This window comes from Halichoerus grypus, chromosome 10 (genome assembly GCF_964656455.1).
Source record: "Halichoerus grypus chromosome 10, mHalGry1.hap1.1, whole genome shotgun sequence".
NCBI classification, from domain to species: domain Eukaryota; kingdom Metazoa; phylum Chordata; class Mammalia; order Carnivora; family Phocidae; genus Halichoerus; species Halichoerus grypus.
In genome coordinates this window covers 28,870,540-28,882,244 of record NC_135721.1, presented here as the reverse complement: position 1 = coordinate 28,882,244, position 11,705 = coordinate 28,870,540, and the positions used below count along the sequence as shown (strand labels likewise).

Here is an 11,705-nt window from a genome sequence, read left to right as displayed (position 1 = left end):
ATGGGGCTAGGGGATTGAGAGGCCATGCCCTGATCCTGATATCTGCATGTGATTATAATGAAAGCAGCCTGCAAGAAGAGCTGACTAACCTTTTCTTCCACATCTTCTGGGATCCACCTTCCTCCCTGTTTCAGTGAATAATTCTAACTCAAACACCAGCGAGTTTACAATGAACCAAAAAAATACCTCTTCAGATATCCTTCAGCCCTTCAGTGACCCGTCCTGGACACGTATGGGCACTTACGTGCCAGGCTGTCTGCTAGGCTGTCAGAAATCCCACCAAGCTGAAAACTGTAATGGAGTCTGCCGTATGGCTTCTTTTTTCTCCTTTTACATCTGACCTGTTTCTCAACATTTAGATCTCTCCCTTGCTTTTGTAGAGATTCACAAAGGTTGTCTACGGTATGTTACAGAAGGTCTGAAACTGCGCACAACTGCCTAGTAACCCACTTAGCAAAGGAAAACCCTTGATGCAGAATTTTTGCTTCTAAACCCAGAATGACTACGTGTTCAAGTTCCGAGGATTCAGGTGTCCCTGTTTTTGCTGGGTGGTTGGCTCCCAGCTCCCTTCCCCTTCTGGACTAGCCCCTTGGCAACCCTTCCTCACTTCTTGCTGTCTTTTGTCTTCTCACAGCTTCCCCTGAACCGAAGATGAACAGGTGTTAAAGACCATTAGCACCTTAATAAAGAAGGAACTTACTAAGAAACCAGAAAGGGCGAAAACCTGGGCTCACATCAGGTATCTATCAAGCAGCTACCTATTAGGTTGAAACTTTAGGGAAACCGTCATTTTCTTGTAGGTCAAAAATAGTCAAAGAGCAATTTCCTATAGTTCCACATAATACAACTCACATGGATTATGTTTTGACAGGTGGGTTTACACTCACTCTCTCACGAACGGGGGACTCACCGGGACCCTTATCTGCCACGGAAATTTATTATGTCTACAAATTATGTGAGTCCAGTGTAGTTTTAAAAAATTCTTTAATAAGATTACTGTAGATTCCCTGGTTTACCTACACTGGAGATAGCTATTCTTCCCTTTTACAGATGGGAACAGTGAGGCACACAGACTCCACAAGTGACCTGAAAATAAATAAGGTTTCCTACCCTGTATTTTCCACTAGCAGAGACTAGATTCTCTTCTAGCGAATCATGAAGAGGAAATGCTGAATTACAAAACAACTGAAACATGCAAACTGTTCTTCTGTCCTTACTACCTTTTCTCTTCATTTTTATTCTTTCTCTGTCCCTTCTCCCCAGTCTTCCCCCTGCCCTTTACCCCAGTGCCTAGAGAAAGAGCAAACAAGAAAATGGAGAAAACATGTGGAGCAGCAGCAGAGGAAACAGACTGACATACGAGAAAGAGATGCTCATGACATCGATGTCAACACGTACCCTCACTTCTAAATCGACCCCCCCCCCCACCAATTTCCATGTTCTCACCTGGCCTCCCCTCCCCTGGGTCTCTCCTTGCCCCTCACACCCATCCTATGGCCCAGTTCCTGTATTTCCGACATCAAAAGTCTTCAGCTGCTCCTCATTTAACTGATGAGGTGCTCAGCCTAGGAGTCAACAGTCAAGTCCACGTGCCTCTTCCCCCCCAATTCTACTCTGTGCTCTTTCTCTTCATTTTCCTTCCGCTCGGGTCACTCCTCTGTTCTCCACATAAGCTCTCACCCTGGCTGCCTTTGCACCACTCACCCCTGCTCCCTCCTGAACACTCCTTATCCAGCTGTCTGTCCAGATACCATCCGTCCTCGTGGGCCAACCTCAGATCACGGCTTCTCTAGGAGCCGCCAGATCCCATACTTCCCTTAAGGTTCCTCTCATTGTGCTTGTGGTGACGTGAGCGCGAATCTTACCGCAAGCTCTCCTTGCATCTACTATGCGTAGTCATTAATGAATATTTCTTAAATTCAACAGAACTGGAAATGAATAAAAGAGGGATAATAGTAACTAAACAAAAATACAGAAGAGAAAGGGAGAAGCAAAACACTGAGATTTCTATACCATGAACTCAAAAAGGCTACTTCAGGCAGAGCTATTTGCAGGATACCTACAGCAGAAGGGCTAAGGGCTTTTTTTTTTTTTTAAATAAATAAATAAAATAACACCTTTATTGAGATAATTAGCATACCATAAAATTCACTCCTTTAAAGTGCAATTCAGTGGTTTTTATATTCATGGGGTTGTGCAACCATACTATCTAATTTTAGAACATTTTTATCACCTCAAAAAGAAGCCCTGTACTCTCCATTCCCTCCCCCCTGGACCCTGCAACCACGAATCTCTGTTCTGTCTCTGTGGATCAGCCTATTCTGGACAGTTCATAGAACAGAATCATACAATACGTGGGCTAAGGGCTTTGTAACTTCAAACAAGAAGCAACCTGTAGGTGCAATTTGCAGGAAAAATCAAGCTTCTAATGTTATCCTCAGTATTAAGATAACAATCAATCAAGGCACCACATTAATAAATCCTTGCATAATGTAATCACAGCTGCAGCCAGGTGGGTTGCTGAAGCTGTCTTTTTTTCTCTCGAGTAGGTATGGATTCAGCTTAGTGGGCATCTGAGCGCCTGAGTAACAATGATGGAACAGCGCTCAGAAATCATCTAAGCCCCTAGAGGGCACTGCCCTCCTTAGGAGACCCAGGCTGGCTGGTTGCGTTGGCTGAAAGGCAATATATACCGATGCTTTCCCTTCATGTCCTTTGCTTCCCGGACGACACAGAGTCCCAGGCAGGCCAGAGTCCTAGCACAGCCCCTAAAGTGCTTGCAAGTCGAGCCTCTACTTATCTTTTTGAGCTTCCATGTTCTACGGGTTCCCCCACCTGCTGCACTTGAGCAACAAGGGCAATCTGCCATTCACTGAGTCTACTCACCCAACCAACCCCTCTCCCCCAGCGCCACAGCTCCGAGGCGCACTCCGCCTCAACTCTTTTGCCGCTGGTGAATTCCACACAACCTTAAGACCACCCACCCTACAAGGCCTTCTCTGATCAAAAAGCAACCAGGATTACACTATATGTTAACAACTAACTAGAACCTAAATAAAAACTTGAAACATTAAAAAAAAAATAGGCAACCAGGATTGATTAATTTTCTCTCCTCTGACCTTCAATAGTACACGTGGGTACCGGACTCTTGGGGCTGAACATGCTCATCCTATGAAATCAAAATCTTAACTGCCTCTCCCGTGAATTCCTCTAGTGCAGGGCAGGTCTTATTTGTCTCGTAAATGAAAAAAAAAATGAGGATAAAGCCAGAGAGTCAGAGGTTAAACCATGCATTGCTTTTACAGGTATAAATTTCAGACTGAGAGCTAATAGGTACAGCACTTTTCAAAATTAGCGTGTGGAGGGAAAGACGATGGAGCCTGTCTAGAATGCAGGTTCCAAGGTGCCACCCTCGGGGACTGTTCCTCTGCAAGCCTGGCGCAGGGCTCAGAATCTGCCTGCATCTCGAGCCCTCCAGGAGATTCCACTCAAGGGAACCCGTCCCCACGTTCTGAGCAACTTGCTCGCAGAGATGCAGGCTCTCAGCTGCCATGGCTTCATTTCCACTTCCCAGTAGAAAAAGCCAAGTCCAACGAGTTCTGTCATGTTAATAAGAATGATGATTCGTAGCACTTGCTCTCAGTCATTTACAAAACCTCCTTCCTGCCCCAATACGGTTGCTTAGGAGTGAGAGACGCGTGGCGTGAAGACAGGCACCACAGTGACTGTGTCATGCTATCGTCTGCCAGGAAACGTGTCACCCCTGGCCAGCCACACTGGGAGGCAGGTTTCTCGTCATAAAAATGAGATGGCTGGAGCGGAATGAGCTTTTTTCTCACTCGAAAATCCCACGCTTCTGTTACTGCCGTTCGCCTTCCCTTCACTGCAGCAGTCCGATCCTGGCTCGTGCCTTTCCCTGCGCCTCCCGGCGTCCACCCTGTCCTCGGAGCACATCACACGCCTGCACGCCCGCGCTGCCGGCTCCTCGTCCTCCTCCCCCACCCCCTTCTCCTTGCCGGCCCTCCACCATCAGGCCCAGCTCATGGTGGGCCTTCTCTCCGAAGAAGCTTTCTGGACTTTTTTTTTTTTTTGAGAAGGAGCATACGTACCCATCTACAACTCTCTCTGTTTCCTACTAAAGAGGACTAAGCAACGCAGGAGAAGAAACGACAGGCCTGATGCTGCTGTCTCCAGGTTCCTGGGCATGTCCTCAGAACTGAAGTTAGGGCTTCACAATTTAGCTAAAGAATCAATAGTGTGCTTCACTAGAGCGACTAGAGACACCGTAAAGGAGACAAAGCCAGAGGGGGGCCAGAAGAGGCCGCAGGAGAGGAGTCCTCCTTGCTACTCCCACTGCTATTCAGCAAAGCACCAGAGTGCCCTGCGGTGGGCGCCGTGCAGAGCGGAGGCCAAATGTTATTCTAACATTCCCCTACAATAAACTCCTGCAGAGGAGGAAATGTGGAAGCAACAAACCACCGAGGCCTCATCTTCCCCGGGCAGACCCGTATCCCGGCCCACATCCTGGAGGGAAAACCACTCCATGAGGCTCTCTGCAAACAGTCCCTCCCAAACCTGCATGTACTCCGCACCTGACTGGATGCAGGAGCCCTTCAAAACGGGAGAAGCACCATCTGTAAATAAAAAACTACTACTTATAGGCGGGGGGAGGGGAGGGGAGATCTCCCTTTAGTTAGGAAACAAGGAGAAATGTGGAAATAAAAGGGCAAAAAGCACTTGTACTACTAGGATTCCATTCAGTGTATTAATGAAATAACTGTCAGGAATGGAAATTATGATGACACATAAAACCTAGTTCTGTAAAAAGTAGCTTCAAGTTTAATTAAATTCGATACACTATTTTTGTACTGATTAAATTTTTTACCTCTTTCCAGGAATTCAGAAGTTAAAAAAAAGAGAGAGAGAGGGAGAGAGATACTGTAAATAAAACATCCTAAAATAAATGGGTTTCCCTCCTGAGGGTCTAACTATCCTTATGGAGAACTGCACTCTTTCCTCAGGAAGTTTCTTAGGATCCCAATTTTTCTCATGGCTCACCATAAGAGATTTGCTACTCACTCAGTAACAAACCCTTAGTCACCCTTTCTCAAGCTAATTCTTGCACGATGTCCCTGCATTTCCACCCACCAGGCAATTACACACGTGCATTAGTTAGCTGCACAAGCACCTGGCCCAGCTCTGAGGATCAGGCGCTTCCTTCCAACAGCTGTCCCCTCTCGATTTCACAACCAGAAACTGCAAATTCTTCACCACTTGCCCTTTCAGAGACAAGAGTAAAATCAGTCTGCATTGTTGTTACGGTTATGTCTTGTTTTTTCCTGTGGGGAGCAATCAAAGGATATGCTCCAAAACACAGAAGATATAAATTGAGGGCAATGAGGTAAAATATTCCTTTACATTTCTAGTATCAGTCATAATGACAAAGTCTACTGTAGACCTTAATAAAGTCGTCACTGTAGCCCTTCTCTTCTGCTGTTCTCAAGGGGCAGATGATTACAGCGCCCTCAAGGTTGGCATGTGGCTCAGGAATCTTATCTTACAGTGCCAAGTTGAAAGAAAAGTGGTAGAAATGGTAGGAAAATGGAATCGATAAGCCCACATGGTTCCTCTAAGATTGGCAGTCACGTGCTAGAACCGGGCTCCACGGTAAGCAGGCGGGTTGAGGAGGAAATGGCTCTTCACACACGTCACCAGCTCAACGTGATGGCTAAAGAAGAGTCGGGACAGTTCCAGAGGGATTCAGTCCTGGCAGCCGAGGAACCAGAGTACGTGCCCAGCTGGAAAGACTCCCCTGTGGGCCTGGGCCCCTGTTGAAACAGGAGAGCTGGGACCTGGCGGGCATCCTGAACCACCCTCCGTGTGTAGCCCAACAGTCTGACAACGACCGAGTCCCAGGAATGGAAGGCTTTCTGCCTTCATGTCCTCAGGTCTGGGGGAAAGACGCTGGCACTTGCTCTTCGTGGTCGGCAGGATGGGCTCGGAGAGTAAAAGGGCAGGAGTGAGAGATGCACGGAGAACCGGTGAGCAAGAAGAGGAAGAAAGAAGGGAAACCGGCGCGGCGCGCTCCGGGAAGGAGGACTGGGATCGGATGTGGAGAGGAAGTCTGCACAAGCAACATAAGGTAATCCCATCTCAGAGCTGGGATCATGGACTACATCAGAACCGGGTGCCGTGGAACACGGAATCAGCTGATGTATGAACATACAATTGTTTCCGAATGATCTGCTGGGTGAGTACAAGCAGGGGCACTCAGCTGGGTGGGGCCGGGGATGCAAAGGCTTCTGGCTCTCAGTTCAGGGAGTTTAGTTTAGGAAGGAGTGGGATATATGATCACAAATGAGAACACAGTGGGATGTGAACTTTTCCATTTCGTCTCCGCAGCACATGAAGAACAAACACCAGAGATGTCAGGACTAACCTTCTATCTGAGAACCTGAACAGCCGGGGTGGCTGACATGCCTTGGAGCCCCCAAGGCCCCCCGGGGCCTGAGCTGCTGCTGACCCAGCGTGCATCGTGAAGCATGTGTCCACTTGGACCCGTGTGGGCTGTCAATTCCCAGACCTCTCATCCTTGTCATCAGTGCAAAGTGCAAGATCCTCTGGTTTCCTGTCCTCAAGAGCACTGCTCTGCTTCTTGGGGACTCATTCTTCCATTCCAACCTCTCTGCTTTCCCCAACCTTCCCCTTGCAGACAAACTCTCAACATCTGAACATCACTGCAAAGCATGCTACTCAAATCAGTTTTGACACTTACCTGGCTTGCCCCCAGATGGTATTTCCTTACAGCTGTCTTTAGTGAGACAGTGACTTCCCCCACACTCACTTATTCACCTGGGCTGGAAGGGAGGTCAACTGCCTCCGAGCTGACCACATCCTCCATGCTGTCACTTTCCTCCCTCATGCAGGCCCTCCCTCTCTGTGGCTCTGTCTCCCCTCCATTTCCTAAGGGGGGGGGGGGAGGTCAGAGAATACACTTGGACATGAGGACAACCTTAGGTTTGAGTTCTCGCCATAAGGAGCTTATGACCTTGGGCAAGTTATAGCATCTCTCTTAGCCTCACCTGTGCTTTATGTAAGATAGGGATGATTAAAGTACTCCTATCTCCTGGAACTGCTCTGTGAACTAAATAAACTGATATATGAAAAGCACCTAGGACAGTACCTGGAACAGAGAAGCGCTCACCACCTCTTAGCTATTTTATATAATAATTTGGAAGGCCTCCATGTCTATGTGGACGAAGCACTTTCAACCCCCCGATCTCGCCTCATCTTTTGGAATCTGCGTCTTGCACACCAGCTCCTCGCTCCTGAGGCCACAGCACTCTAAAATCTCTGAAGCCGAACACCTTACTCACTGATCACAACAGTTCATGCTCCTGGTCCTCCCATGCCCATGCTCCCACCACCTGACTCTCAGCCTCCCTGAGACCGCTGTGCCCCAGAAATCTTTCCCTCTTTCCCTCTTTGCCCCAGCCTGGGCCTCATCCTGACTGTAACTCCTGAGCAACACAAGCCCAAACCCAGCGTTTCACCTGAGCCCTTATCTTCATGATGTCTTTAAACTTTTTGCCCCTTTAACCTCCATCCACATCTGGTCCCTCGACACCAACCCCAAGTTAGCTAAACCCAGAGAGGCCAAACCTGAATGTCTTTAGGAGTCAGGCAGGAATCCTGAAAGAGTAGAGGGCTATTGTGTAGACAACTCAAGAAGGTCTGTTCACTATTCATTCCATGATGAAATGCACAGTCCATGTTGCTACACCTCCCCATTGCTCAAAAGAAGCCATATTTTTACGTGAAGCATGCCAGTTTTAAAATGTAAATAATTAAAGATGAGGGGGGAAAAAGTGAAGCAAAGAAAACATGTCTTGGGGTCAAATTCAACCCCAAGCCTGCCAAGGGGCCAAGTGCAAACTGTGATACCAACCAACCACCTCCCTGTCTGTGTGGAGACCCCAACTATCGGTGGCTGCTGGAGGAAAGCCCAGTTGGGGCAGGGAGCTGTTCAACATCTTCAACACTGAAGTCCCTCCTGGGCCTAACAGTCCTCCATTCCCTCCGAGAGTCACTTCCTCCATGATGCCTTCTCTGAGGAGAGGCCCGAAGATAAATGCCTGGAGCTGTGTGTATGTGTGTGTGAAGGGAGGCTGTGAGTGGCTATCAGGCATGGGGGCAGTGGGGGTGCAGGTAAGGACATTCCAGGAACAGGAAGAACTTACTCAAATTTGCGGAGGCAAGAAAGAATATAGTGTATTTAGGTTAGAGCAAAGGGCTCAGCCCACCAGGAGCATGTTACGTGTTGGGGTGGGGATTGGGAGATATACTGTAGGGGGACTTACGGGGGGGGAGCGGAGGGGAAAGACTAGTGAAGTAGCCCAGGGCTGGGTAAGAAGGGGCTGTGTGCACCACACTGTGACGCATCTTTAATTGAAAACAATAGTAAAGTAATAAACCATCTTAAACAAGTGATGCAGTCCTGAAAAGGGGTGGTTATTATCAGAGCGGGGGGGAAAAAATCAACATTGTCACGAATTCCATTTTTCTTGAATCATAAAGATAGATGGGATTAGTGATACTGTTTTAAGCTGGAAGTCACATGAAAAGTTTAAAACTCAATGACCACAACAGCCTAGAATGCCCTTTCCTCTTTCTCCAGCTGGTGAACTCTGACTCATTCTTAAAGACTCAGCTCAAAAGTCAAATCCAACAGTTTTCCAAATCAGAATTAGTATCTCTTTGCTCTATGAGCTGTTTTTTTTTTTTTTTTTGCACACTTCTGCTAAAGCATGTAGTACTTTAAACTGTAACGATTTATATGTGTTTGCCTTCCCTTTAGACTGTAAGCTCCTTAAATCAGTGTCTACATCTTATTCCCACCAGGTAACACAATGTCCAAGACTCGATAAATACTCAGTCATTCCCTGAACAGACCAAAAACACAAAGGGGTTTTGATGCTAGGACTCGATGCAAATCCACTATCTATTAACTTAATTAAAAGCAATTCTTGAGTATTTATTTACCTGTGCTCAGCACTAATGAGAGAGAGACATATTAAGGTGCATCCTTGCCCTCAAAAATACACAATCTAATGTCTCAAGAAGTATCATTAAGAGTCTTCAGGAATCCATGACCTAGTTACAGTAATCAAAGTACTTGATCATATAAGAGCCATGACATACAACTTCTTTCCTTTAAAAAAAAAAAAAAGGCAAAGTCAGGAAAGGGCAATTTAAGATGCACTTGTCTGTGTGATATATTCACAGATTAAGTGAGCATCAAGTTCAAGAGAAACAAGCTGTCTTCACCTTCACCTTATTTGCAGTTAAGCAGTTAAATGTCTATTGGGCAAATATAACCCTGAACCCTCTGCAAACTGTGTCTACACAACAATGAAGAGCCCTGTCACTTACATCCAATGTACGGGTGCAAATGAACAGTAAAATACAATCCATGAAATTTGCGGTTGCTTCGGGCATTTCCAGAGGAAGGAGGATTTCTAACATTTTAGATTTGCTTATTAGTCACGTGAATAGCTTCACAAAACCTTTTTGCCAAACTGTCTGGAGCTGATGTATTTGCCTGTGTCATGATGATGATAATATCAAATGAGGGTGGGTGGGGAAAGTCCTCTGAGGTTCAATATTATCCATGCAGTGCAGTCTGCTTTCCAAGTCCTATGAACTGGAGTTGAATTACTTTCTTTCAGTGAGTGTCAGAGGGCCAGGTATTCAATGTCTGGTGATGACCAGGCCAAACTGTAAGCCACTCAAAGAGAGCCTTCCGCTTTGTTTCAGGACTTAAATACAAAAGAAGACTGGATAGTGGTCATTTTCACGGTGAAATGCAACAGGCGTAAAGCACTAGTATAGGAAGAACAGGGCTTACACATCTGAAGTGAATTATTGACAAATTAAACTCTCTACTAGGGAGATAGTTCATCTCCATGGACAAGGGCTTTACTTCTAGGAAAGCATATTTTCTTCCATCTGGGGATAAGTCCAATAACAACATGGAATTCCTAAAATTATTTTGTTTTAAAAACATCAGAGTTTAATATAGACTCTGGCTTTTTTAGTTATGAGTTGACTTGCTCTTTTGGGCCAAACATTACTGTGGCAGAGGGCAACAGAATAGATGTTCTTTTCTTAGTTGAGAAAGAAGGACTTCAAATAGATTTCCAAATTTTTTTTCTGGATGTGTTTAAAAACAGAGGGAATGCTACCATGATAGCATGTCAAGAATCAGGAATGTTTTAGATCTGAGCTATGCTAATGCATATTTTACATATTGTATAATTTAATTTTACAACAGTCCCAAAAAGCAGCTGGATAAACTATCCAAATTCAAGAGAACATCCAAAAAGTGAACTGAATTAGAGAAATCTGTCCTAACAGACTAATCTTACAAAAAAAAAAAAGTTATTAAGTGCCATCTTCTTTGAGACAATGTGTTGGGAACAGATGGATATGATAATTAATTATAAGACTCTTAATTTGATGAAGTCCTTTTGAAAATGCCTATTTGGGGACAATTTCCACTGGCTAGCTTGTGTAGGTGTGATACAAGCAACTTAATTACCTAGCACAATGTTAAAAGCATACACATCTATAATAAATATCATTTGATGACCTAAAGAACTTAACACTGTCTCAGAGAAGAGCTAAGAGTGCTCTCTGAGCTCTGAGAAGGGACCTATCGGTTCCAAGCCACCCTCAGGAAGTTTCTGGCTTTGACACATGTGTCTGGTTGGGCTGATGTGTCCTGTGTTGAGAGTCTTGCCCTCTGTGTTCCTGGCCTTGCATAATCCTCCCACCCACCACTCCCACCCCTCCAACACCATCCTCGAGGCTTTGACTAGCAGAACAATAGACGGAGGCTCTGGAGATAGTTGGCTGAGGAGCTCTGGAAAGTTCAACCACCCACGTGTATGTACATTAGCAAACAGGAAGCTAAAGGACTCCTAATACAGTCACTCCAAAACTACTACCCAGAAGGGGACAGACGAGTAAGAAAATCCACTGGGTTCCCAATGACATGGGACCTGTATGATCCCAAGATTAAAAACTACACGCAAAGAGGGAGGGATGTGGAAAATTATAATCAGCTTTTCTGTATGTGTGCGTTTTGAAGTCCTTGATCTGAGTTTGGAGCTACAGATGGCAAATTACTTTACAGCTTTTTCTTAAATTCAGTTCCATTATTTGGTAGAAAGCCAGTCTGTTAATCGATTCTTTTCTTGAAGGCAGATCACTCTCTGTGTGTTCCCGTCTTATTACCTTCCAAAAAGTCCGGAACTTTCTTGAAGCTGGCAGAGCTGATGTCTGTAAGGTGTTGAGCTCCTTCAAGCCTCAGCCACATCTTATTCACCACCGTGCCCCACACCAAACCAAGCCCAGTGTTCTCTGTCTTCCCTGAGGCCCTCAAGGAGTCTCTGATATTTTCAAAGCTGCACCTTGTTTTTACTCACCGTAGCTTTGTGGTTAAATTAATTTTTATTTAACTCAAGGGCTTCTCTGAACGGAAGGGACAACCTGCCAAAGACTTCATTCTGACAGCCTCATCTGGTAGAGTCAATGTCAGGCTGTGAATTCTGGAACCCCAGAAAAGAAAGCTCCTTCTCTAAAGATCTCTATGCATCTCTTCATAAGAAACAGTGTGACGGTAACCTACTAAGAGTCTATTA

The 11,705-nt window shown here is 45.7% G+C and overlaps 1 protein-coding gene and 1 long non-coding RNA gene across 7 annotated transcripts in view; one reads left to right on the top strand and one right to left on the bottom strand.

Moving 5' to 3' along the window:
* The window catches only part of CRIM1 (cysteine rich transmembrane BMP regulator 1), a 183,664-nt gene that overhangs the window by 80,346 nt on the left and 91,613 nt on the right, over positions 1–11,705 (bottom strand). The window lies entirely within an intron of this gene.
* On the top strand, positions 5,915–7,132 carry LOC118520938 (uncharacterized). The gene is made up of 2 exons (XR_004909881.2): positions 5,915–6,250; positions 6,403–7,132. It is a non-coding gene; the product is annotated as an uncharacterized LOC118520938 (long non-coding RNA).